The sequence below is a fragment of the Dipodomys spectabilis genome, unplaced genomic scaffold (genome assembly GCF_019054845.1).
Source record: "Dipodomys spectabilis isolate Male_0828 unplaced genomic scaffold, ASM1905484v1 ptg000002l, whole genome shotgun sequence".
NCBI classification, from domain to species: Eukaryota; Metazoa; Chordata; class Mammalia; order Rodentia; family Heteromyidae; genus Dipodomys; species Dipodomys spectabilis.
Window position 1 is genome coordinate 51,028,727 of NW_024870679.1, and position 27,041 is coordinate 51,055,767.

The window sequence follows — 27,041 nt, forward strand, 5'->3', positions numbered from 1 at the left end:
ATTCCCCTCCACAAACCTGGCCCTTTCATCCTCAACCTACTGTTATTTTTTTTTTTTTTTTACTCAATGAGTTGTTATATGGGTCTGGGAACAATGGACGCCTTTCTAAATAAGCAAAACATATTGTGGCCAAAGGTCTCCAAGGCTTGAATCTAGTGCTCTGGCAAGAACCAAGGGTGAGGCACTTGATGAGTCTGGGACATGTAGGAAGAAGCACTTCTCCAAGAAGGGGACAACAGCCCTGGGATTCTAATTTTAAAAAGATCCTTGTGAGCTGGCCTGGAGGGAAGGGAGGTGCCTTCTTTCCTGGCTAGGTCAGGCTGCGCTTGTCTGAGCTAAGCCTTCTCCAAACTAGCTGAGTGATGCTGAGCCATTGATTGGACCTCTGCTGCAGGAGGCGATTCTGAGGACTTGGGGGTGCAGTTTTCCTCCCCCTGCCCTGATGGTGCCTATTTCAAGGCCATCCAGGGAAGTGGGGCCAGGTGGACAGGAAGAGGGGAGCTGCTACAGTCAACAGCAATGACTCCTCCCTCATTCTTGAAATTCTCTGGGCCTCTGTTGTTTCCTGTAGGTCAGATGACCTAATGCAAAGTCCTGGGCTGTAGACAGACCGGATTTCAAATCTTAGCTCTCAATTTTGAATGTCCTAATGACACCTCAGACAGTTAACTGCCCCCCTCCCTGTAAACCTGTTCCTCTAACCAAAATTCAGATATAACAGTACTTGCTTTGAAGGATGTCATACAGCCCAAGTGGACAACCATGAGGTGTGTGGACAGCCTGACAGGAAGCCCACCACCTTAGTTCCTCTTCTCCAGAACCCCCGTCTCTCCTAATCTCTCTGATTGTTCCTCCTAGCCCTGTTCTGGGGTCAGAGCTAATGTCACTCAAGTCTGTATCTCCTTTCCATTATTCTCTCCTGAGTGGGAAACCCACATCACAGCTTTCCAGTGGACTCAGTCCAGTTCAACATTTGTTAGATACATGTCCAGTAGAACTCTACTAAGCCCTGTGGATTCACAATTTATAATCGTATAGAGTTTTACCTACTGGTCTCAGTCTCCTATTATAACTGAGGTAATTTGCTAAGACTGTGGGGAACAGAGAGAAGAGTTAACTGTTAAAAGGAACTCTAAGAGAAATAGCTCTCAATTCCCCTCCCCCTTTCACCCTTATTCAGCCCACAGTCATCTCTTGCCTGGACTGGTACAGTAGCCTTCTCAAGGAAAGGGTTTTTTTTTGTTTTTTTGTTTGTTTGTTTTTGGGGTCCAGTCGTGGGGCCTGAACTGGGCCTGAGCGCTGTCCCTCAGCTCTTCAGCTCAAGGCTAGTGCTCTACCACTTGAGCCACAGCGCCACTTCCGGCTTTATTCTTTTTGCTTATGTGGTGCTGAGGAATCAAACCCAGGGCCTTGAGCATGCAAGGCAAGCGCTCTACCACTGAGCCACCTTCCCAGCCCTCAAGGAGAGGTTTACAGGATTGGCTGACCATGGTATTTCCTCAGTTGGATAGGTTGTCTCAAAATTCCTAGATCCTGGATCTCTGCCCAGAGATTCTGATTTAATCAATCATAGTATGGCCTGAGCATCCACACTTTTAAAACTCTTTATTGTCTAACCACAATTGAGAACCATTATTTTGTTTTCCTGCCTCATCCCTACTAGTCTGTTCTGTACTCCACCTATAGCCAGGGTGAGCTTAGAAAACACAGTTCTGGCCATACCTGCCCACTGAATTGCAAATTCCTTCAGAACAAGGATTCAGGGAATCAATTCTGTATCCCCAGCACCTAGCATGAGAACTAGCCTATGAAAAGTGCTCACCCAGCATCCCATGAATAGACATTGCATGAATGAATTAACCAAGCAGTAACTGATGAGTGGACATTGTTTCTGTGCTTAGGACTATGTTGGAAACTTAAGAGCAGTTTGCAATGGAACCTACAGAATAAGGCATAGTTGGATTCAGATCCAGAAGCTTGGGGAGAAAGCAGAGAAGGGAGGGCGGAAGGAGGGAGTGGGGAAGGAGGCAGGGAGAGGTCAGAAAGGCAGAGTTTCCTGAGAGGTGAATTATCAAAGGGACCACCATGGGTCGGGCAAGCACCTCAACCCAAGAGTAATGGAGTTAAGAAAGAAGGCCTAGGCAGAGCCGGGGAGAGCAATGGGAGCTGCTTAATCTGCCCCCAGGAAGTGCAGGCTGGGGACAAGCAGGCAAGAGGCAGCAGGCCCATTCCTCAGCGGCTAATGCCCCCAGCCTAACACAATTACCCCTTCCTTCTCCCTCAACCCAGGCAAGGGGGAGGTTGCATGGAGGGCAAGCATGCCCCGCAGCCGGGGAGGTGGGGGACCTGGAGAGAAATGCAATGAGGAGTTAGTTCCACTTCAGCATTAGCCTTAGCTTCCTTCCCGTTTCACCTGAGGGGCTTGCATGGAGGCTGGGCTAGGGCTGGGAAAGAGATGCCTGGAAGTTTTTCTTCTTCGACTACCACATCCCCTGCCCTCCATGGGTGCCTATGGGACTTGACCTGGTCACTGCCCTCCTGGCCCTGTGACCCCCATCCTCCTGGCTAGCAGGCTTACCTCTTCCTGAGGCCAATTCACTAGATTCAATTCCACCTGGGGCTGGCCCTTAGTGCCACTCCTCCCTCCCCACCTCACAGCCTCTCGCCTCCCTCTCGGCCCCACATTGATATAAATGGAGGCTTCAGCTGCCTTTAAATAGTCCGATCTATCAGAGGGGGCACACTGCCCATAAATCTGCCGGGGCTGATGGCTCCCTAAGTGGACTGATAGGAGCTATTTCCGGCAAGGTGTTCAGTTACTTTGCCCCTCCTTTCCCTCCCCCTAGCTTGCCCTTCCCCAGGGGCAGGGACCCTTTTTGTCATCTGGTAATTGGCATTTTTTCACTTGCACTTGGTCTTACAGAGGGAATGCAGTGTCCAGCCCGGCCCCTAACCGGATTAGCATTGGCTTTCAGAGGAGGCCCCTCTGGAGTCGACCTTCCAGTTCAAGAGATCAAGATCGAGCTGTTGGCTCAACAAGGAAGGGGGCCTGAGGTGGAAGGCATGTACCCAGGGGAGCCAAGACTAAGTATGGAGGGAGGGGGGTGAATGGAGTCCTCAGCCCCTCTCTGGCTAAGCCTGCCTGTTTCCAAGGCCCCAGCCTTGGACACGGAAGGGACCAAAAGATCTGTTCTGGAGTTGGGGGTATCAACTTTGGCCATGAAAGTCCAACTCTCCCTCCCATCAGGGCTGCCTTGGGCTAGCTCTGAGCATTTATTCTATAGAAATGGCCTAGTATTGAATAGGGACTAGGAGTCTAAGGCGGGGATAGAATTTTTCCAGAGAAGCGTTATAGATCTGAAGTAAGCTTGAGAAGCTTTAGACCTGCTGCTATGCATAGGGGTTGGGTACAAGGGCCCTGTATATTACCCTAATTTGCAGGGCAGCCACTAATGGATAGATTTCCCTGAGAGAGGGAAAAAGCCTCTGGAGGCTGAGTACAACTTAGGGAGACACAGAGATGCCCTTGGAGGTCACCCCAGTGACCTCTGGTCAAGAGGTCACGATGACCTCTCAGAGATCATCACTCAGACGGCTCTATTTTCCATCTCATCCCCTCATTTCTGCCTCATCAGAGGCAGAAAGCCGAGCCATCCTACTTATATAGACTGAGGCCTTGCCCCTGCCAAGGACTCTCAGAATATTCCCCATAAGGTTCTTATGTATAAAGAGAAGGAAAGGCCAGAGAAAGTGAAGGACCAAGAAGAGCTAATGGAGAATTGTTTCCTAGTGTACGTCCAGAAAGCACTTGCCAGGCTTCTGAATCTGGTTTCTTGGGAATGGATTGAGTGAGTGGGTCAGTGCTCTTCATTAGGGCACAGAAAAAAGGATGTTCTTGCTTCTGGATTCAGCTGGGAACCAAGAAAAAAAAATCTAAACAAGGCTTAGAAGAGTGTTCTATTAAGCAAACCAAGACCAGTGATCCCAGTGTATAGGAGTATTAGCAAGCAGGTGAAGGGAAAGGCATGGAGGTGAAATTTCCAGCTGTGTGGGATCTTGTGGCAGCCATATCATCTCCAGCCAGTGTCAGAACTGAATAGGACCTTCTCTCCTGTCGCATGGAAGGACCAGACACTCATAACAGTGACAGACTGAGAGGCCAGATGAATGACACTAGGAATGGCCAGCACCAGAGAGGCTGTTAAGGTCATCATGTGATACTTGAGAGCTGGAGAAAGCCTACCCTCTCTGCATTGGGGTGGTTCTGGGAGAATAGCTTTTGTTTAGCAGCAATCTTGAGAACTGCTGAGGTAGCCCCTAAAACCCAGGGACAGCCTCACAGAACATGAGCTGTTGCTCTTTCTCCCTTCATGCATGCATTCATTCACTCACTCACTCAGCACCCTTTGGCTATTGCTCACTGTATAACCTGCCTTGTGCTGGTGAGTGAAGGTTGGGGGAGTTGCCAGGCCCATTTCCCACCTTACCTTCTAGTATAGTCAGGGGAAATGGGTCTTTGAACAGATAATAAAAACAGATTGTAGGACTCCAGATGAGCTCAGAGGTCACTGCCCAAAACCAGCCTGGAACACTAGAGCTCAGACTCCGCCTGCACTCCTGGGCCTTCCCCCTTGTCTAACCTCTGATTTTACTTTTCCACTACTAAAATTTGCCCTCATGCCTCCAAGTCTGTTCCTTTTTTAGTGACTCTAATGCACCAGTTTTCTGACCTGCATCACTAGAGCCAGAAGGCCAGCTCTCTCTCCATTTCCACATCCCACTAGTGATCCATCACAGTGTCCTTTCAAACACAGTAGAAGACATCATGTCACACCTCTGCTGAGAACCCTCTGGTGACTGTCCTCAATGTAAAATCTTTAATGTGGCCACAAGCTCTCACAAACCTGATTTCATCAACCTTTCTGCTCTTATCCTACCCCTCTCTCTGGCTCACTCATTCCTGCCACAGTGACTGCCTGGCAGTTCCTCAAACACTGTAATAATAATACCAAACAATGAGACTATGATAATACATTCCTGTAATCCCAGCAGTCAGAAAGTTGAGACAGAGGATAATGAATTTAATACCTGCTAGGGTTACATAGTGAGACCTTGTCTCAAGAATAAAAACACAGGGCTGAGAATGTGGCTTAGTGGTAGAGTGCTTGCCTAGCATGCATGAAGCCCTGGGTTCAATTCTTCAGTGCCACGTAAACAGAAAAGGCTAGAAGTGGTGCTGTGGCTCAAGTGGTAAAGTGCTAGCCTTGAGCAAAAAAGAAGCTCAGGGATAGTGCCCAGGCCCTGAGTTCAACCCCAGCACTGGCCAAAAACAAAACAAACAAATGAAAAGCAACCTAAAAACACATTCTATGAAAATAGCATGCATTGCTTACACGCATTATTTCATACAAGTATTTGTGTACCTGTTCTTGCTTTTTCCTACCTACACTCTTATTTTTTTTTTTCCTTTGAAGGGCAACAATTTTATTTTTGAGGAACTTCTTACTGCACATTTTAAAATAGAGTCATGTAAGAAATCAAAAATTGTGATCTTCCCCCTCATTCTAGAAATAAATAAGGGCATAAAATTTCTTTTTAAATCATGACACTTGGAAGTTTAGCACCAGCATCCAAAATGAACAAAAAAGGGGAAAAAAAAGCATTTACTATATATTTCGGATTTCTTTGGCCTACCTACACTCTTAAGAGCACTAAATTAATCTTCATTCTTGGTTGGATGACTCATCTTTCATCTTTGTAACCTTAATGCCTTGCACAGTGCCTGGCACATGGTAAATGTTTGTTTAATGTCTGCTAAACAAATGAATGAGAAAAATGGCAAATGGTGTATCTTTACATAAAGAAAGAACTCAGAGAAATGCACTAGTCCAACTACTGTGCAGAACTTAGAGGGTGCTATTCTGTAGCCCTTGACTTTTTAATGTACTATACAGACTTATGACAAGTCTGGGCAAAAAGGAGCCAAAGCCCTCTGTCCTAGACCAATGAGCAATGTGGCCTCCACTCATAAGACCTCAGCATTTGGGCTGGGTGTGACAGAGGAAGATGACCTGGCTGAGGCTATAAACCAGGACAGCAGTGGCCTGCAAGGGTAGGCTTAGAGGCAGTCCAACGTGGAAGCAAGCAGAAGCCCTTGGGGCTGAATCCCAGTATGTTCATCGATGAACTGTGTGACTCAGAATAACTCCTCTCCCACTCTCCCCAGATGAGGGCTAGATGGGAAGATTCTTGAAGGCTGTTCTTACTTGAATATGTTCTAGAGGGCTACAAAGACAGTTTGGGTCAAGGCTGACTAGATCTGGAGGTTCAGCAGAGGAACTGCCTTTGGTCTTGTTGGCAGTGCAGACTCCAAGCAGAAAAGTTTGGCTTCTGAACTAAAAGCAAAAACTTCCTTTCAGCCCTCTAAGCAGACCTTGAGGCTTCTGGAAAAATTGATGAAGAACAAAGACTTCATTTGTGGACCATCTGAGGTTTGAAGAGCAAAAGAGTTTGGCTGTGGCAAAGGTGTCACCTCCCCAAGGGAGGCTCTGGAAAGGGGCTTTTGTCTGTTTTCAAACTAGCCTGTCTCCCCGCCCCACGATCCCCAAAAATTATTATAAAGAATTATTGCCATTAGTACGTCTTTCCTACTGAAAGGAGAAAATCGCCTCATTCATAATTTATACCCTCAATTACTATTAATAAAGAAATATTTCAGCAGAAAATCGCCTGGGAAAATTACACGTAACATTGCATTAACATTCTATTTGAACATTTTCATCACATTTGTTATAGAGTTAATAAGAGGGATACGGTCCCCTGACTTCTTCATGAAATTATGGGCTGACGATGATAGTTTAATCTTTTAGACTTTATATAATATATTCACTTTACTAATTGAGCTATCCAAGGAGCAGTTAGAGATGTTCTTAAACGTGGAGACAGAGGAATCAGGGCCATGACTTTGCTGCCAGAGGCACCGCCTGCCGGGGTGGGGCTGAGGCTAAGCTGCTGACTTAGGCTCTGACTGGCCTGGACTCCACCCCGCAGGCCCAGGATCTTTGCACTGCCTGTGGAGGCAGCAGCTGAGGGGTCTGCTGGGAGGATGTGGGGTGGTGCTAAGAGAAAAAGACAGAAAGAGAAGGATGAGCAAAGCAGACAAAAGAGTACCTTTCTAGAGTGTTCCTTCCTTCATTACTAAGTTGCCTTCAGCCTGCAGTGTCCTGGGCCCCAAAGAGAGCTCATATTCTAAAAGGAGTGGCAGACCCATGATGGCTTCTCCCCTTGCTGGTGGTTCTAGAAATCAAGAGCTTCTGGAAGACCTGGACCCTTGAGGTGAATAATTCTGTGAGGGCCCCTGAATAGAAATTGATATCAGAGAAGGTTTATGTCTACCTAGCACAAAAGAAGTAGGAGCTATTTTTTTTTCTCCCCAGGTCTTCATGGAAATGATGAGATGTATTTTGGGTAATAGGGAAGAGAACAGAGTGAAGTTAAGACAATAGTCAGTATGTTTTCCCATCCATTGTCCCAAGGAACACCAGCGATGCTGATGTAGACCTAGAGAGAGTACAAGTCCCCATCCTCTGCTACCCTCACAGGAGCTTCTCTTACACATCATCTCTGGTACCCCTTCCCTTGTCACTTTCTCAGGACTCTGATTAATTCTTTTTTGGTAACATTTATAACTTTTTGAAATGGTTTGTTTTCAGGCTGGAGATGTGGGTCCATGGCAGAGCACTTGACTTTCCTTATACTGTTAAAAAAAAAAAAGTAATAAAAATGTTTATTTTCTCCCTACTGGCATTCAAGTTCTCAATCAATCCTATTCCACACCAGCACCAGATTGCCCAGCACCAGACAGGTACTGCAGGCAGGAGCTCTCCAATATGTTTTAGCTGTGTTAATGGAAGTGAAGGACAGAGTGGTCAGACAAAGGAGGTGAGACCATGTGGTTACATAGAACAGAGAAAAAAGCTAAAGTCTCCTTTCCACAACACCTCCTGGCCTGGGCACCTTTTTTTTCCCTTACTGATTTGATGTGTTAGCAAATGGGAAGACATTCAGCCTTTTCCCCAAATTTACTGCTTGGGAGGGAATGCAAGCTGTACCTTGGCTTCCTTTCTTACCCTCCTACAATCTTCTCCACACAGCAGCAAAATAATCCTTGAGAACATGAAATAAATTCTATGGTTCCCCTGCTCCAAACTTTTGCAGGCCTTCTGATTACACATGAGTAAAATCCAGTGTCATTACTTTGCTTACAGGACCCCACAATCTGATCCTCCCCTCCACCCCACTTCCTGCTTCTCTGCCCTATGTCCTGACTACTGTACCACATTAGCCTTGACACTTCTTGAATATTTTTTTTTTCTCTGCCTGAAACCATCTTCCTTCACAGTTTTCATGATTCTCTTCTGCGCTTCATTCAGATGTTACCTCTTTACAGAGGCCTTCCCTGACCATCGGCTGTCCTTCTTAGCATCTCCTTAACCCTGAATCATGCTGTGTCATTGTATTTATCCCTGCTTGATATAACATTGTACTTTTTTTGGTTATCTGCCTCTATCAGGAGAAGGCAAGGTGCATGCTCGCTGATATTCCCAGGAATAGTACTTGGGAGTATAGCAAGTGCTCAATGGATGCACTGAATACATGAATTGTTTTTGCCCTGCTTTTCTCTATACATGCTGTCCATAGTGATAGCCCATGCCAGTGTATTAGTCACTTCTCATTCCTAACTTCTAATCAACCTCCTGAACTTGTGATCATTTTGCAACCACCCTACAAAGATATCTAAAGTGCAGTACATCCAAAACAGAATGTTATCATTTATTTCCTTCCTTTGGTTCCCATTTTATTAAATGGCATCATAATCTTAGATGGCCAATCAGAAGCCAGGGATTATTTGGACTCCTCTTTCTTTCTTAATCTCTACATCTAAATTCTGCAAATCCTACCTTTATACAGCTCTCCAATCAACCCACCCCTCTCCACTTCCAAGGCTCCTACCTAACCCAGGCCACCATCACTGTGTCTCAGCAAATTACTGCTTCAGCCTCCAGCTGGTCTCCCTGCCTCCAGCCTCCTTTCCCTCTAATCCATCCTCTACAGGATGTTTTATGGTTTGTCTAAAACATAAATCTTAGAGTCAGAGATAATATCCAGGCTTCTAGCTTGAGGAATTAGATGATAATGACTCCCATCACATTAAATGGAAGAGGAAGCAGTGTGGGGACATGTGACATTTGACTGCCTTGTGGCATTTTTAAACGTAGCTGTCTCCTCCCACTAGGTGGCAGAAATTACCTCATTCATCTTTGTATCTGCTGTGTCCTCAGCACCCAGCACAGTGCCTGGCACAGTGTAAGGGCTCAGGAATGTTTATTGCATGTGGCTATATCCTGAAATTCACTAAGGAAGGGACTGTTATCGAAATTCATGCCTCAGTGGTACCCACCACTGTTAGTATAATATTTGTTTGACTGGATTCTAATTCCTATGTACTTGTCTCACTCCTCACTAAACAGTAAGCCCCTCTTTTGCAGCTAAATCATCAGCATGAAATGAGTCCTCAATGTTTATTAATGTTTATGAAGTTCAAGGCTTCATCCCAACCTGGTACACCCTATGTACTAGTGCTTTTACTTCTAACCTGTCAGCCTCCACAGCAGCAAGACCAGCCATTCTCCCAGGGGCAATCTTCTTTGGTCTAGTCACTTCAGCCTGCTTGGTCTCTGTGCCTTAAAGGGCTCCTTTAATGTCTGCCCTCAGCTGCTTCCTGTAAGGATTCAGGTTATCCCTTTATAATACCATTGTTGTTTAAGAAAAATGCGTCTCTGTAGATGCTCCATTGCTGTACTTGGGGAAAGAAGATGGAAAGTTCAGAAGGTGGAGGAAGGGGTCCTACAGGTGGAAACCATGTTGGCTGAAATGGGCAAGGGCATAAAGACTTGGAAGAGTTCTCTAGGCACTCAAGGAAGAAAGCACGAAGGAGAGGTCACGAAAGGAGTCTGAAGACAAAGACCCTGAATACATCAGGGGAGGCGTAGCTTATAATTATAAATGATAGGATATAAATGATATAATTATTACAAAGTATAAAAATGATTATTATTAATTGGGTGCCGAAAGTGTCCTAGGCAATGTTCCGGGTGCTTTACATGCATTATCCCATTTACCCTTCATTAGACCTCTACGCATACCGTGCTAAGAGTTTGAGCCTCATCTTGTTTATCTTGAGGACAAAGAGGGCCTATTAAAGGCTTAAAAGGAGGAGAGTTGCACGGTTGGCCTGTCCTCAGGTCCGTACGTAGAATACTACACTTAGAAAAGGGAAGTATCTGAGCCGGGGCGCTGGTGGCTCACGCCTGTAATCCTAGCTACTCAGGAGACTGAGATCTGAGGATCGCAGTTCAAAGCCAGTCCAGGCAGGAGAGACCGTGAGACTCCTATCTCCAATAAACCACCAGAAAACCGGAAGTGGCGCTGTAGCTCAAGGGGTAGAGCGCTCGCCTTGAGCTGAAGAGCTGAGGGACAGCGCCCAGGCCCAGAGTTCAAGCCCCACGACCAACAAAAAAAAAAAAAAAAAAGAAAAGGGAAGTATCTGGATCAGGATAACCTAGGGGTCATTACTGAGCCTTCAGTACCTGGGGACAACAGGCCAGGGAAGAGAAGAGGTCACGAGATGGGTATCGTGGAAAACAAAGCTGAACTAGGATCAGTGGCAAGTCTTGAAAGAGATCAGGACAGAGAATATTCTAAAAAGAATGTTCACATTGGAGAATTAAGAGTTTAAGGACTGACAATAGATAGTCTGACACTCTCCAGAAGGCTCAAGGGTAGGAACAGAAATGTTATAATCACCATATATAGATGGCAGTTGACTCCCTGGACTTCCTAAGGCCTTCATCACTGAATCCTTGCTTATTTCTCTGGAATCATCACCTCCATGTCCCCTCTGAGGTGCTCTGGCCTCTTGTTAGCCTATAATATTTGGATTTCCTCAGCTGGGCCATGCTTTTTCTCTCACAGGCCTTTACTGACACTCCAAGCCTGTTTAGAACTCCCTCTATCCTGTCCCACTTCATTTGGCTGGCTCCCATTTATTCCTCTGATGACATTTATAAACCCAGGTTTCAATTGTTTGCCATTGAGATGTGCTTCCTGCAGCCCTCCACACACCACCTACACCCCTTGGTGCTCAGTGTAAGATTTTAGGGCTGGGCATGATGGTAATGACAAATGTTGACAGATGGCAAGTTTGAGATCAGTTTGAGCTATGTAGCAAGACCCTATCTTCAGAAATATATTAATTAAATAAATGAAGAAGAAAGAGAAAGAGGAGAAGCAGGAGGAGGAGAAAAAGGAAGAAGAAAGAAGAAGAAAGACTGGGTAGCAGAGACCAAAGCCTCTCAGGGCTTCACTATGATTCCTTAATAAATTTACATAGGAAAGCCAAAACAAGATAGTTCCTGTGTCCCAGGGCTCAAGAACCAAAGGCACCAGAGTCGACCAGCACCTGTGCTAATATTAAGGAATTCTACAAGTTCTCCCTTCCTTCCTGAGTAAGCATATCTGTGTGGTATACTTTAGATTCCTCCACATTTGGGCAGCCTTTCCTGACCCACAGGCCAGGTGAGAGTTTTCCAGTAAGCTCACACAGCCTCCTGTGTAGACTGACCCCTAGGGGCCCATTGCTCTCACTCTGGTTTTATGACTGTCCTACTACTCTGCAAGCTTCTAGAAGGCACATCTGTTTAATAAGTAAGATAATTGTGCCCCACTGTGTGTCATGCTTTGTGATGGGCTGTAGGACCACCAAGTTGACTTAGGTCATGGGCCCTCCTGCTCTTGAGAAACTGCTAGTCTAGGGACTTGATCCTCAACCCCAGAGCTGAGCACTTCACTCTGGTGAATTACCATAAGTCATAGCAACAAATGCTTTTCAAGTGTTTGCATATATATAACTTCCTTTGATCTTCACAGTAGCTTTGAGGGAATAGCAGAGACTAATTCCCAGACCTTAGTTACTAGGAAGAATGGATGGGTGGGGAGAGAGCCGCCATTTTTGTTATCACAAGTTCACCACTTTTAAGAACAGAAGATGGAGGCCAGGGGATTCCAACAGCTCTGTTTCTCTGGGGTTCCTATAGGTAAATGTTTGACTGAGGAGAGGGAGCGGGAAGTGGGGGGGGGGGGGCGGGGAGGGAACAGACTATACTATTTGCTTTCCATCTTGAAGCTGGTGCCTTCTCTAGCATTTGGACATGTGAGATCCCTCCCAACCCAGTCCCCATCTCCAGATAAGATTGGGGAAACCCTGAGCCAGGAGAGGCCTCTGGCTGAGCTCTGACTGGAACTCCCCAACCCAGCCTGGCAGGATGGGCTCCAGTGTAAACCGGATTTGCCTTGTAAACAGCTGAGCAGCTGGGCTCCATCTTGGCAGGGGAGCCCCAGCAACAACCCAGCAGGACAGCCTCAGCCCAGCAGGGCATTGTCCAAAGAAAAAGGGGGGAAAAAAGCTGAGTAAACAAAGAGGGCCAGCCAGTTTTTCAGTCTCTGACTTGTTATTTCAGCCGGACAGTTGCTGCGCTGACGATGGGGCAGGGTTGGGCTGGGCTGGGCTTAGTTTGGACAATCTGGAGGGGCTCAAGCCTCCATGATCTTCCTTAGTGAATCTCCTCGCTTCTCACCTCATCTCAACTCACTTTGCCTTCTCTACTCTAGATTCATTCTAAGAAGGAACCAAGCTGGGGACTGCTAACAAGTGGGGACAAACTCCAGGAGCTGATAAGAGGGTAAAGATTGGGCATTTGCAAGTTTCTGTAAGGGTACAGCCTACATCTATAGCCTATATCTATAGAGGTATAGCCAAGGGGTTATGAGAACACAAAGCAGATGCTATGGAATACTAACTAGTCGAGGTAATTAGAACAACTTTAATCTCAGACACTTCCACTCTAGCTCTGTAATGCAAGGCCATTCTAACCTTACAATAATCATGATTCCTAAATTCCCATGTAGAATCTTAGTACCATTATTCCTATCAGGCTTCAGATCCCACGCATCCTTGGTTACCACTCAAGCCCCCTGCAGCTTTCAGAGAATTTTTATCTCCAAACTACTGTGTATCTCTTTCCTTCTCTCCTTGCCCTCTGTCATCAGAACCACAAATAAATTCTCCTACTGCCTCAACTTCTTGGCTAATATTTCCTCTGCTTCCCAACTTAACTGTATTTCAAATGACTATGAAAAGGCCTCCATTTCTCTGTAGCTCTGTTTCAGAGATCATTCATCCATTCTTCCAAGACTCCAGCTTCATTCTTTCCTATGCCACCACTCCACCCTCATTTACAATGAAAATCACATTTCCCTTCATACCCTTCATTTGGCTAGACTGTCCTTTATCTCTTCCTCTGCTGGCTTCTTGATTGTTTTCAAACATGCAGTTGTGTATCAGTCTTTTCTGCCCCATTTCTTTTGAGCATTTTAGGAGATTACAGGGCCCACAAAGGGATCTGGTACCTCAGTTCTTTGGTCTTGATTCCTTCAACTTTAGTTACTTTTATCACCACTTAGTTGTCCATCACTACTTCTGGGCATTTAAAAAATACTGTGTTCTCAGCACTGGAGATAAGAGTAGTGAACGAAACTCTGCTAGCAAGGAGCTTTTACTATAGAAATGAGAAATAGATTACAAGGTATTTAAGAAGGTGATCAGTGTTATGAAGGGCATAATAGCATGTGAAGATAGAGTCGTGGTAAGAGGGATGGATGACTTTCTATAAAATGATTAAGAAAATATGCCCTAACATTTGATTTGACCTGAAAGCTCATAGATGACACAGAATCAAATACATTAAAAAAAAAAAGGCCCAGCCGGACACCAGTGGCTTACACCTGTAATCCTAGCTACTCAGGAGGCTGAGATCTGGGGATTGAGGTTTTAAGCCAGCAGGGGCAGGAACATTTGTGAGACTCTTATCTCCAATTAACCACCAGAAAACTGGAAGTGGTACTGTGGCTCAAATGGTAAAGCACTATCCTTGAGCTGAAGAGCCCAGGGACAGTGCCCATTCCCACAGTTCAAGCCCCATGACTGACAAAAAAAGAAAAAAAGGGGCCCATAGGCAGGAAAACTTGGGGAACAGTCAAGGTCCCACTAAGGAAACCAGAGTAGTTAGAATATAGCTAGGGGGAGGAGAAGCAGGAAAACAGGAGCCCAGAGCTTTCAAACTGACAAGAAGTACGGTAGTACTCTCAAGTAGCACATGAAGCTACCTCAAGGTGTTTTGTTTTTGTTTTTTAAATCACTGAGCCAGGTTCCCATGGCTCTCACTCTTGTAATCCTAGCTATTCAGGTGACTGAGATTTGAGGCTCATAGTTCAGGAAAGTCCATGAGATTCTTATCACCAATTAACCAGCAAAAAGCTGAAAGTAGGAAGGTACCCACTTTGGTAACCCATATTTTAAAATTGAAATTCCTAGTACTTTGCATTTGTAATCCATTTCATTATGACCACAGGCTGTATTCTACATGACTGTATGCTGTAATGCACTATCCTATCCATATTATATTTTCCCCACTTTACAGATGAAGACATTGAGGCAGAGAGAGGCTAAGTAGTTTTACTAGTCATTGTTAGTAATTCATTAGCTTTATAGACATATAGCTAGTAAATGGTTGGATTGAGATTCAGATTCAAAGTTTGTGCTTTTTGTTCTTTCGTTTCTCTACGGGAACATCCTTTACCTTTACAATCTTTGCTGGATTTCTACTCATCCATGACTAAACACAAGAACTATTTCTCCAAGGAACACTCACTTATCATCCTTCCCTGATTATTCTCCCAGGCCCCAACTTTACTGCTATCGATGTCTAAGTAAGTAAGTTGGTGCTGATAATATATATACTAGCATTATCGAGGTATCATTCACAAACTACACACTTCCCTGAGAAATTTAAAGTGTACAAGTTAATGTTTTTGTTTGTTTGTTTATGGTGATACTAGAGTATGGTGGTATTAGGGCCTCATGGTTGCTAAGCAAGTGTCTACTGCTAAGCCTACCTCTGCCCTTTGTTTTGGTCCGGTCATGGGGCCTGAACTCGGCCTGGACACTGCCCCTCAGCTTTTCAGCTCAAGGCTAGCGCTCTACCCCCTGAGCCACAGCGCCACTTCCGGCTTTTTTCTTTTTGCTTATGTGGGGCTGAGGAATCCAACCCAGGGCCTCGAGCATGCAAGGCAAGCGCTCTACCACTGAGCCACCTTCCCAGCCCCCCTCTGCCCTTTTTTTTGTTATACTGGTTATTTTTTGACATAGAGTCTTTCTTCTTGCTCAGGCATGTCCCTAGACTATGATCTGCCTATTTTTTACTTCCCATCATAGCTGGGATGACTGGCCCACACCATCATGCCCAACTTCTTTCTACTGAGATGGAGTCATAAATTTTTCTCTTTGGGATGGTCTAGAACCATGTGATCCTTCTGATTTCAGCCTCTCAAGTACTAGGATTATAGACATAGCCAACAGTACCTGGCTATGCTTTTTGGTGGGATTTTTAAAGCATATGTATATATATATATATATGCACACATATATGAGCATACAAAGGGGGATTTCATTAGGGAAACTAAGCTGAAAAATTATTTGATGGTAAATTGGGAATAAGCTAGTAAGTGCTGTACTTACCCCCCACCCCCACCCTGTTCATCTTATCATCCATATCTCAGAATACCTAAGAAGACAAATGGTTCCTCTGGTCAGACTAGTAGTCCATCCACCTAGAGGACCATGGATAACTTGAGAGTGTAGGAACTGACCCACAGCTCTAGTTACTCCATAGAACAAACCTTGACAGTTTCCCAAAAATGACATGCTCCTATTATTTAGCATCTATGACCTTTACAGCATGCCATCCTTGGGATGGTATAATAACAACTTAGTATTTATTAAGTGCTTACTATATGCCAAACAGTCTTTGTTCTAAATATTTATGTAAAATTATATAATGCTCATTATAATGACTAGAGGTAGGGAAATTATCTGCATATTAAAAATAAAAATAAAAGGTTCCAGGGCTTAACCAAGATCACACACTTATTGAATGGTAGGACCAAGATTCATACTCAGACTACTAAGGAGTCTGAGTAAACAAAAGCTTTGGAGGCCTGATGGTATTAGCTGCTTCAGCAAGTACTGTTGGCTGGATCGTAATCCCAGCGTAGACTTAGGGTATCCTGGTCTCAGCTGAGACACCAAGTTCTGGTACTGTGGAGCCTAGGAAGGGAGCGGCTCCATCACTGAACAAGCAGCCACTTACATGTGGGCTTGTTTGCCTGAGTATAAAACTAAGAAGGAGAACAAACTGCATATGTACTTAAAGCTATTTCCTAGGACCTTGGGCCAGTTATGGGCCATTCATGAGTATTGTTTATGTCTTGTGTCCCTCTCTCTATGCCATGACTTCTGATAGCCCCCTCTGGATAAGTCTCCACCAAGGTCCTGGCCTGGCTTTGGACTACATCCTGAACAAGTGTTCAAAGAAGAGAGTTATTCTTGCATCTAGTATTAGGATAAAGACACGGAATCTCAAGAAGGTGAATTCTTCACATGGCTAGTAAAAAAATGAGCTTGGATTTTAAACCTTGAGATTCTTCAGATAGATGTTTTGCCTTTTTCCAACATGACAATAGAAAATGGGCATGATATTCTCTGCAGAATAGAATTGGATGCCTGTTGTTGAGGATTCTTGACATCAGGTTGTACTGGGAATCACTGAATGAACTAGAAGTGGTAAACACAGAGACAACTAGGGAACATTCCTCTGTTTTCAAATTTCCAAAAGGCTGTTGCCTGTCTGAGTTAACACAGACCAATAAATTAAACACAATCAGTCTGGGTAGAATTTCTATGGAAAGGGACTATATAGCTCCAATTGTGAGGGATTTTGTTGGTTTTTGTCTCATACTAGGGTTTAAACTCAGGGCCTCATACTTGCTTGGCTGGCATTCTACCATCTGAGCCAGACCTCCAGCCCTGCTTTATTTTTTTGCTGCACATATTTTTTTCCCCCTGGGCTGTCTTCAAACTTGAATGCTTTGTATCTCCGTCTCTCAAGTAGCTAGAATTACAGATGTGACCTGCTGGTGTCTACCTTATCTGTGAGCTTTCTTTTTTTTTTTTTAATTTGTGTGTGTGTGTGAGACAGAGAGACAGAGACACACACAGAGACAGACAGACAGACAGACAGAGAGTGTGTCTGGGGCTTGAACTCAGGGCCTGTGCACTGTCCCTGAATTTATTTTTTTCCTGTCCTGGGACTTGAACGCTGGACCTGGGCACTGTCCCTAAGCAACTTTTTTTTTTGTTGTTGGTCCTGGGGCTTGAACTGTGGGCTTGAGTGCAGTCCCTCAGCTTTTCAGCTCAAGGCTAGTGCTCTACCACTTGAGCCACAGCACCACTTCCAGCTTTTTTCTTTTTGCTTATGTGGTGCTGAGGAATCGAACCCAGGGCCTCACGCATGCAAGGCAAGCGCTCTACCACTAAGCCACCTTCCCAGCACGAGACTTTTTTTCTTAAGGCTAGCACTCACCACTTGAGCCATAGCATCACTTCTGGCTTTTTCTGGGTAGTTTATTGGAGATAGGAGACTCACAGACTTTCCTATAGGGGCGGGCTTCAAACTAGGATCCTCAGATCTCAGCCTCCTGGGTTGCTAGGATTACAGGCATGAGCCACTAACGCTCAGTTATGTGTGAGTGTTTTAAATAGCCAAAGTTCACTGGAGCAGTGATACTGTTTAGACATGCCTAAAACCTTCTGGCCATAGAGATGCTTAGGCAGGCTACTTGTCGGGAAAGTGGCAGAGACGGCCTGTAATGTGAGACCTTTTGAAATTTCCAACAGGTAATCTAAGATTCTGGGTTCTGTTGATCTTCAGAACTCTGGAAGGTTCTGAGCTTTATACCTGCCACCTTGCCTGTTCTTTATGGTTTTACCTTTCCTTCCCAAAGTATCTAACGCTTCCCTAGGAGACTGAAGAAACCAGCATGTCTGGTAGCTATGTCTAGCCCTCTCCACTTGCTGGGTGGCTACCTTCTCATGGTCTTGTTTTTCCCTTCATGTTAGTAGGCTTCCTAGATCAGAATATGTAGTGAGGACCAGAGTCTGGCCCAGCAGAACCTTGTGGGAAAAAGGCAAACTGAGGTCTAAGCCAATCCCTTGCTGAAGGAGAGCCTGTCTGCTGCAAGGAGCTAAGGTTCATTTGATGACATCTTCATTAGGATTTTCCTCTCGTCATACACACTGTGCACCACACTCACACACATATATAACTATTGGAAAAACGATTTTAATACCCATGGCACATTGTCCTTGTGTGATATAAAATCCAATGACATGTGGCATTTGGAAAAGGTCACTTCTCCCATCAGGATTCATTAGCCTGTTTCAGCCTCTACGCCTGCAGGATGGGTCCCAGCTGCTTGTCCCCTAGAGTGGGGCCAGCTGGACAGGTGGAGCGCACAGGGACCCTCCCTGGAGAGCAAAAGGCCTCCCCAGGGTACTGGCAGGGCAATCTGTGCTTTGGCCAAGCTCCTTCGTGCACATGCCTGAGAAGGAAGGAGAGGAAGCATCCAGAGGAAATGAATCCTCTGGCAGGGCAACTGTGGCTTTCAGGTCTTAGGGCACTAGAAAGGGAAAGACAGAACCAGAGCCTCAGTATTTTTCCAGAGTGTCATCCTTGGGGCTGAGGGAAGGATTGCTGAAGGGCCAGGGTGTCGATTCTATGAAGAGGTCAAGGATATGGGAAAGACAGAAGCCTGGCAGGCCATGTAGCAGCATCAGGGGACTGACTAGCATCTGGGCTCCCTACTTACTCCTCTTGGGCCCAGGGTTGGTCTTCTTGCTCTAGTCATGTGGGAAAATGGACCCCATGATTTTTTATTGATTTATTTATTTTGTCAGTCATGGGTCTTGAACTCTGGGCCTGGGCGCTATCCCTGAGCTCTTCAGCTCAAGGTGAGCACTCTACCACTTGAGCCACAGAACCACTTCTGGTCTTCAGGTGGTTAATTGGAGATAAGAGTCTCACAGACTTTCCTGCCTGGGCTCAGAGCTCAACCTCCTAAGTAGTTAGGATTACCGGTGAGAGCCACCAGCACCTGTCTTCCACTCATGTTCTTTAGGCACTTGAGTTTCACCCTGAGATAAGAAGTAGCAGTGCCTACCAACCAGGCACCTGGGAACAGGCAACATCTGTCAGTGCTGGTGCTGGTGTGGTTAAGAGACAAGACAGCCAGGAGCTAGTGGCTCATACCTGTAACCTTAGCTTCTCAGGAGGCTGAGATCTGAGGATCCAGCCCAGGCAGGAAAGTCTATGAGACTTTTATCTCCAATAAAAACCTCCTCAGAAGCTGGGCGCCGGTAGCTCACACCTGTAATCCTAGCTACTGAGGAGGCTGAGATTTGAGGATCATGGTTCAAAGCCAGCCTGGGCAGAAAAGTCTGTGAGCCTCTTATCTTCAATTAACCACTAGAAAATCAGAAGTGGCACTGTGGCTCAAGCAGTGGAGTGCTCACCTTGAGCTGAAGAGTACAGGGATAGCACCCAAGCCCAGAGTTCAAGACCCATGACAAAAAAAAAAAAAAAACTGCTCAGAAAAAGCCAGAGGTGGCACTGTGGTAGAGTGCTAGCCTTGAGCACTAAGAAGCTCAGGGACAGCACCCAGGCACTGAGTTCAAGCTTCAGGACCAGCAAAAGAAAAAAAGACAAGCCAGCCAGCCAGCACTGCTATTCATGTCTCTTCCCAATTCTGTGTGGCCTCTGCTAGCTTTGGCATCTGAAGGAAACACTTTGAGACTTTTCCTCTTTGGCCAGCTAAGTGGGAGTAGCATCTGCCCAAGATCCTTGGGTCTGGGCTTGTTGGATGGGACTTACTAGTAGAGCTCACACGTTTACAAGCCCCTTTTACATGTCTGCCCTTACCACAGCAAGGAGACTAAGGAGTATATAACTGAGGCAAGGTAACAGGAGAGTGAGAGGAGCCAGAAGCCAAGTAAATAAGGGTTCAGGAAGGGAGTGGCGCATGATGCTAAAGGTGCTGCCACTAGCACATGAGGATTTCTGAGACTTACCCAGGTGAACAAACACAATGGAAGTCATTGGCAATCCTGGCAAGAGAACTTTCAAGAAAGGGTAGGAGGGAAGGAAGAGAAAATGATGAGTATTGATGTCTCTTTTGTGGAGTTTTGCTCCTCTCCCAGGAGCAGATATGTACATTTATACAAAGATTCATTCATTCGCTTGAGAAACATTTATTGGGGCCCTAATCTCCACACGGCTCTGTGCCAGGAGCTGTATACCCAAAGTGAAGGGCATGCTCCTTGCCTTTGGCACCTTACAGAATGATTTATGAACAAATAAAACAGAGCTTCAGCTCTCCCACTGACAATCTGAGCTTCATTTTCATAACTGTTCAAACTGTGGTCCTAGGAAGCACTGCCTTGTCTGTTTAAGGAACTCAGAATGTCCCAAATTCCAAAGCTGTGTGCCAGTTCTAAATGTTTTGACCTATCATATTCCCATATGGTCCCACTTGGTTCTGATTTTTTATTTATAACATGTAGACATTGCCAGACACTGGGGGCTCACACCTGTAATTCTAGCTACTCCAGAAACTGAGATCTGAGGATTGAAGTTTGAAGTCAGACAGGGCAGAAAAGTCCATGAGACTTTTATCGCCAATTAACACCCCCTCCAAAAAAAAAAAAAAACACACCAGAAGTAGAGATGCAGCCCAAGTAGTAGAGTGCCAGCCTTAAGGGAAAAAGCCAAGCGAGAGCTTAAGACCCTGAGTTCAAGACCCAGTACTGGCAGAAAAGAAAGGCAGGCAAGCAGGAAAGAAATTAAAGAAAGAAAAAGAAAAGGAAGGAAGGGAAGAGAAGGAAGGGAGAAAGAGAGAAAAAGAAAAAGAAAAAAAGGAAGGGAGGGAAAGAGGAAGGGAAAAAAAGAAAGGGAAGGGATAGGTAAAAAAATAGAAAGGAAAGAAAAGGTAGACAATATCAGCATGTGAAAGTCTCCTGCAAGTGTATTCTTCCAGTGAGAAGCTTTATTCAAAATTTGGTCCCCATTAGAGAAGCAGTTTAGCACCTCCTTCCTCTGTGCTTTCAGGGTGACTTGCATACCCTTCCTTTCCCACACTCTTTACTTTTAACGTATTTTAGAGTGTGTGTCTCACTCCAAATTGTGTCTCATACAGGGCCTGGCAGGCAGTCTAATTTTTCAATAAGGATTTATTGAATTTCTGAATGAATGGGTAAATGGTAGGGGACATAGATGAGCAAACAGCAAATTATGGTTTAAGACTAAATGAAATAATTAGTGTTCAAAACTCACTGCTAATTTCTTTGCATGCATTACACCTCATCTTCTCACAGCTACGCTGAGATAGAAATACCACCTGTCCCTTGCAGATGAGGAAATAAAGGCTCAGAGAGATTAAGTCACTTGACTGAAAACTAAAAGTCTTGAACATCTTGAAATGGGGGGGAGGGGGAGGCTGCAAGGGCCAGAGGAGGAACGGTGTTCTAACTGGACCAGCCCTCACTCTAACTTATCAAGAAGGTCACAGGAAGTGTCCTTTGGCCCTTGGATTGTCCCTCCTTTCATTCACTCAATTTAGAACCTAGATAATTGGCCATGAACCCACCACTTAAGTCTCCCCTCCTTCACCAGAGCAGCCAAGCCAGGCTAGGCCAGCCATAGCAGCCCAGCCACCAGGGAAGGAGCTGAGAGTGGTTCATTCCTCTTTTACAGCCCTTGTCAAATTCCAAAGCAAGTCATAAATTCATTAACCTCGTTGGGATTAAGCTGTACAGCTTACTTAGCACCATAAACAAGATCATTGGGATGTTGATTTTCCCTCTTTTATTGCTTCACTCAAGGAAAGCTTAGCTGGCTGGAACTCTGGAAATAGGGCTTGGCTCCCCCCAAGTCTGTCATGATGCTGGGGAAATCACAGCTGCTACTGGCGGTAGTTCTGATAACAGGCAGGATTGGGGCTTAGCACTCAGGTATGTGAAGTCTGAGAATCACTCCACTGGCTTTTCTTGGCACCACTAGAAGTAGCATTTCTAATTCAGTCCCCAAACTGCTCTTGGTTTAGGCACTCAGCACCTTAGGGAGAAGTGGAGGAGAGAAACTCATACACCTACCCTACAGGTAAAGATGGTCTTGAGATGGCATTACCCTTCTTTCTCCGCGCTCCATCAGCCCCTTGGAGTTTCCTCCAGCTCAGCTCTTCCCTCGGGGTTACAAACAGGGCAGAGATTGTTCCCTCCTTGAATCATTTTCTGGGTCTCCCTAGAGCCTATCTGTCCCTCTCCTGGAACTCCAACACTTTTCCATACTCCAAACAGCAAATGACCCTATAATCATATCCAGCCCCTGGGTCCCAAAGGCAACCCTTTCTCTCCTCCCCTTAAGTTATGGGATGGACTGTCCATTTGATGTCTGACCACACCATGAAGCCATGAGGTAGCTTGTTCTCCACTTCAACCTTGACTCTGCTTTTGCCAAAGTCAGTAACTGCAGCAAACTATTGAGTCTAATGGGGGCATATTAGTCATTAATCTGTGCCCTTTTTTGCAACAGATACTCAATGGGTTCCTACATGCTCGTGACACAATAGTAGCCAAAGAAAACAAAACTGAGATCTGAGTGAAAAGTCTCTTACATACAGTTTCTGCCAGCCTTCCTGGGCACACGCCTTATCTCTGCCACTTACTAAGTTTTGTGATCTCAAGTAAACTCCTTTCATCCTCTCTGTCTAGTTTTTAAGCTCCAAAACTGGATTCTTTTCTGGACTTGGTGGCTCATGCCTATAATCCCAGCTACTCGGGAAGCAGAGATGGGGAAATCAAGGTCTAAGGTCAGTCCAGGTAAAAAGTTAGTGAATCCTCATTTTAATAAATAACCTGGGTTGTTGAAAGTGATGCACGTCTGTGGTCCCAGCTATGTGGGAGGTACAAGTAGAAAGATCATGGTCCCAGGCAAAAGTAAAAAACCTTATCTGTAACTCAGCAAGTGCAAGACCTTGAGTTCAAACCCACAAATAAATGAATGAGTGAGTCAATCAATCAATCAATGGGAGTCATAGTATTGTTGTGAAGTTTGTGATAATGTTGAAGTAAATCATAAAAGTTAGCATATAGTGGATATTTACTTCAAGTAACAGCTGGGAAGCAGGAGGGCCAGCTGCAGACCCAAACCTTCCTGTTCCACAACTTTCCCTCCCTGGGGCATCTCTGTTCTTATAGCTTCTCACATCTACCCTCCCTACCTTGGGCTCTGTGGGTATTGTAAATGGTAGTTATTTGGCCTGGGGATGTAGCTCTGTGGAGTAGTGTTCACTTAGCAGGTGCCAGGCCCTGGATTCAGTTTCTAATATGGGAGGATGAGGGTTAAGAGAAACAACGATGGTTTCCTGGAGAATATTTGCTCAACATATTAATTAATGTGGCTCTGTGTTTGGGGAAGCTACAAGAGGTTTTTGATGGGTAAGACTCCATTTTAAAGAGAAGATAATTACTTCCAACTTCAGCATGTGTCATTTGAGAGGGCAGCAGACCATCTAGATGGGTATGACCCTTGGGCAGTTGACAAATCAGGATGGGAGTTCAGGAGAAGTGCCCACTTGGAGGCAGGTCTGGGAATCCTACAGAGTCATGGAAAGTTGAAATCTAAGGTAGTAAGGAAAAAATTCTCTGAATGCAAAGAGCACAAGAATGAGCCTTGAATAAGAGGACTGGGATGAGGAAAAAAGGTACTTTCAAAAGTTACAACCTTGGAAGTGGCGCTGTAGCTCAAGTGGTAGAGCGCTCGCCTTGAGTTGAAGAGCTGAGGGACAGCCGGGCACCGGTGGCTCACGCCTGTAATCCTAGCTACTCAGGAGGCTGAGATCTGAGGATCGCGGTTCAAAGCCAGCCTGGGCAGGAAAGTCTGTGAAACTCTTATCTCCAATAAACCACTAAAAAGCCGGAAGTGGCGCTGTAGCTCAAGTGGTAGAGCGCTCGCCTTGAGCTGAAGAGCTGAGGGACAGCGCTCAGGCCCAGAGTTCAAGCCCCACAACCAAAAAAAAAAAAAAAGAAGAGCTGAGGGACAACGCCCAGGCCCAGAGTTCAAGCCCCACGACCGACAAAAAAAAAAAAAAAAAAACCTATATATAAAAGTTACAACCTTAAAGACAGAGAAGCAGAACACAGAAGAGGAGAGGAAAAATAGCCAGCACCCATGACTCATGCCTGTAATCTTAACTGTTTAGGGGGCTGAGATCTGAGGATCACAGTTCAAAGCCAACCTGGACAAGAAAGTCCATGAATCTCTTATCTCTAACTAACCATCAAAAAGCCAAAATGAGGGGGGGAGGATTGGGTGCGGGGGTGGGGGGAGGCTGGGAAGGGATGGGAAGGGTAAACAAAGGAGGAGGCTACAATGCTTGATAAGAAGTGTACTCACTATCTTGCCCATGTAATTGTAACCCCTCTGTACAGTATTTTCACAATAAAAAAAAATAAAAAATAAAAAAAAAGCCAAAATGAGCTGAGTGCTGGTGGTAATCCTAGCTACTGAGGTCTGAGGATTATAGTTCAAAGCCAGCCTAGCCAGGAAAGTACACGAGACTCTTATCTCCATTTAACCAAAGTAGGTAGAGTACTAGCTTTGTGAGACAAAGCTCAGAGACAGTACCCAGGCCCTGAGTTCAAGCCCCACAACCGACAAAAAAAAAAAGAAAAGAAAAAAGCCAAAAGTAGAGATGTATCTCAAGCTTTTTCCTTAATGGAAAAAGCTAAAGGTCAGTGTGCCCAGGCCCTGAGTTCAAGTTCTAGTACTGGCATACATAAATAGCCCTCCCCCCACACACATGTACATACAACCCACGGGAGGGGGGGGGAAGGCGGGGAGAAAAATAATCTAGAGTAAAGGAAATGCCTTCAGAGAAGCAGGGGCACCAGAGCTGTTCCCCTTATATGTTCAAATAATCTAAACTGCCAAGTCTTCATTTGCTTCCTGTTCTATAAAATGAGTAATGCTGACTTCAACTGACCTCACGGAATCAGCGCTCAGGATTAGACAAATGCTTGTAAAGCATCTTATGCTCAGTGCTTGCCCACAAATGGCACTCTCTTACTGGAGGTGTGAAATCAGATAGCTCCTGGGCATGAATTGCATTTGTGTCTCTGCCTAGATGCGTGTCTGTGTGTGTGTGTGTGTGTGTGTGTGTGTGTGTATGTGTGTGTGTGTGTACCTGTGCATGCAAAAGAGTTATGTGTGGGCTGGGAATGGGGCACCCTGTGACTCAGCTATTGTGTGTGTCATTGCCTACGGCTGACCCAGGGTTGTAAATCCTGCTTCTATGCCCGCCAGAGTGGACACTTTATAGCCCAAGGTCAGGCCCATGAATCATGAGAGGGGCTTGGCAGGAAGCAATCAGGCAGGGTTGGGTGGAGCTGGTCAGGAGGAGGCCCCAGTATTTGGACCAGTTGGAGGGAAGCCCTGAGCATATGCTCAAATCCTGATCTCCAGAAGCCTGGCTGGTGGCCCCACCCCTCCAGGACAAGCCTCTGCTGTATTTTGAAAGCTGAGCCGAGCTGTTTCAGCTGTCTATTGGAGGATGGCATTCCTGAACCCAGGGCCTACAGCCTGGTAGACGTGGAGTAGCCTCCCTCTGAGCCTGATGCTTTTATTTCTTCTTTGCCTTTCCAATCTGTCTTAGGGAAAGTGGCCCCAATAAGGCAGCCCTTTCACTCTGAAACCTTTTTATGACTCCAGCCATAATTAACTTGAGTAATAAAATTTTTCAAATCCAAATAGATATAATTAACATTTAATGCCCCTGGTTGGTGCTGGTGGCTAGGCCCATTAAGAGCACAGTATTGATTGAGAAGGTGAGCCAGCTGGGCCTGCTGCTGGGCCAAGGGGCAGAGGTGGTTGGAGCCAGGGCTGCCTATGAACAGGGCCCAGGCTCAGGTGTGAGGAGGTAGCAGGTGGCCAATGCCCACCCCCACATGGAGGATCAGGTCAGGCTATCCAGGCTGGAGCAGACTTCCCTTAAGCCAAGCATCTCTATACCAACCCTCATGCTGCCTGCCTGTACTGTGCCCAAGGCTTGCCTCTTCCTCTAGAACCTACTAGACTCCCTCTGAAGCAATGCAGTATATGCTCCCTGAGTGGCCCCCTGGCTTTAAAGCATTCTTGCCTACCATTCTTCTTCCTGAACTTACCAGGCTCAGCTGTGTGGTCCAGGTTGAACTCAACCCAGTTAGTCAAAGGAGACACCATCTCTCTCCCAGCTACATCTCCCTTAGGTCATTATTTCCCCTAGGCAGCTATAGAGGGATACAATGCAGGGAGCACTTATTTGAATTCAGCCTCTCCATTTCCCTGCTTTGTGACCTAAGGCAACTCACCACACTTCTCTGAGCTGCAGTGTCCTTTTATGTGAAATAGGGATAACAAGAGTTTATATATCTAAAGAGAGAAGAACATCAGTTTTAACTTCACATGTCAGAAAAATCAGATCATAGTAATTACTGTTTCCACTTTATACATAAAGAACAGGCTTGGGCCAGGTGCTGGTGGCTCACGCCTGTAATCCTTGCTACTCAAGAGGATGAGATCTAAGGATCACAATTCAAAGCCAGCTGCAGGAAAAGTCTGTGAGATTCTTATCTACAACTAACCACCAGAAAAACTGGAAATGGAGCTGTGGCTCAAAGTAGTACCATACTAGCCTCGAGCAGAAGAGCTCAGGGACAGCACCCAGGTCCTGAGTTCAAAACCCACAACTGACTGAAAAAATAAAATAAAAAGAACAGGTTTAAGGAAGGCAAGACCCTCAACCTTGTATCTTGCATTTCTCTTTCTCTCCACATAGTTTGTTTTTTGTTTTTTGGTGTTTTTTTTTTGGTCGGCCATGGGGCTTGAACTCTGGGCCTGGGCGCTGTCTCTCAGCTCTTCAATTCAAGACGAGCGCTC

The 27,041-nt window shown here is 45.5% G+C and overlaps 1 protein-coding gene across 2 annotated transcripts in view; it reads left to right on the forward strand.

Annotated features, from left to right (window-relative positions):
- Positions 1–27,041, forward strand: part of Rnf220 (ring finger protein 220) — a 228,203-nt gene that overhangs the window by 136,775 nt on the left and 64,387 nt on the right. The window lies entirely within an intron of this gene.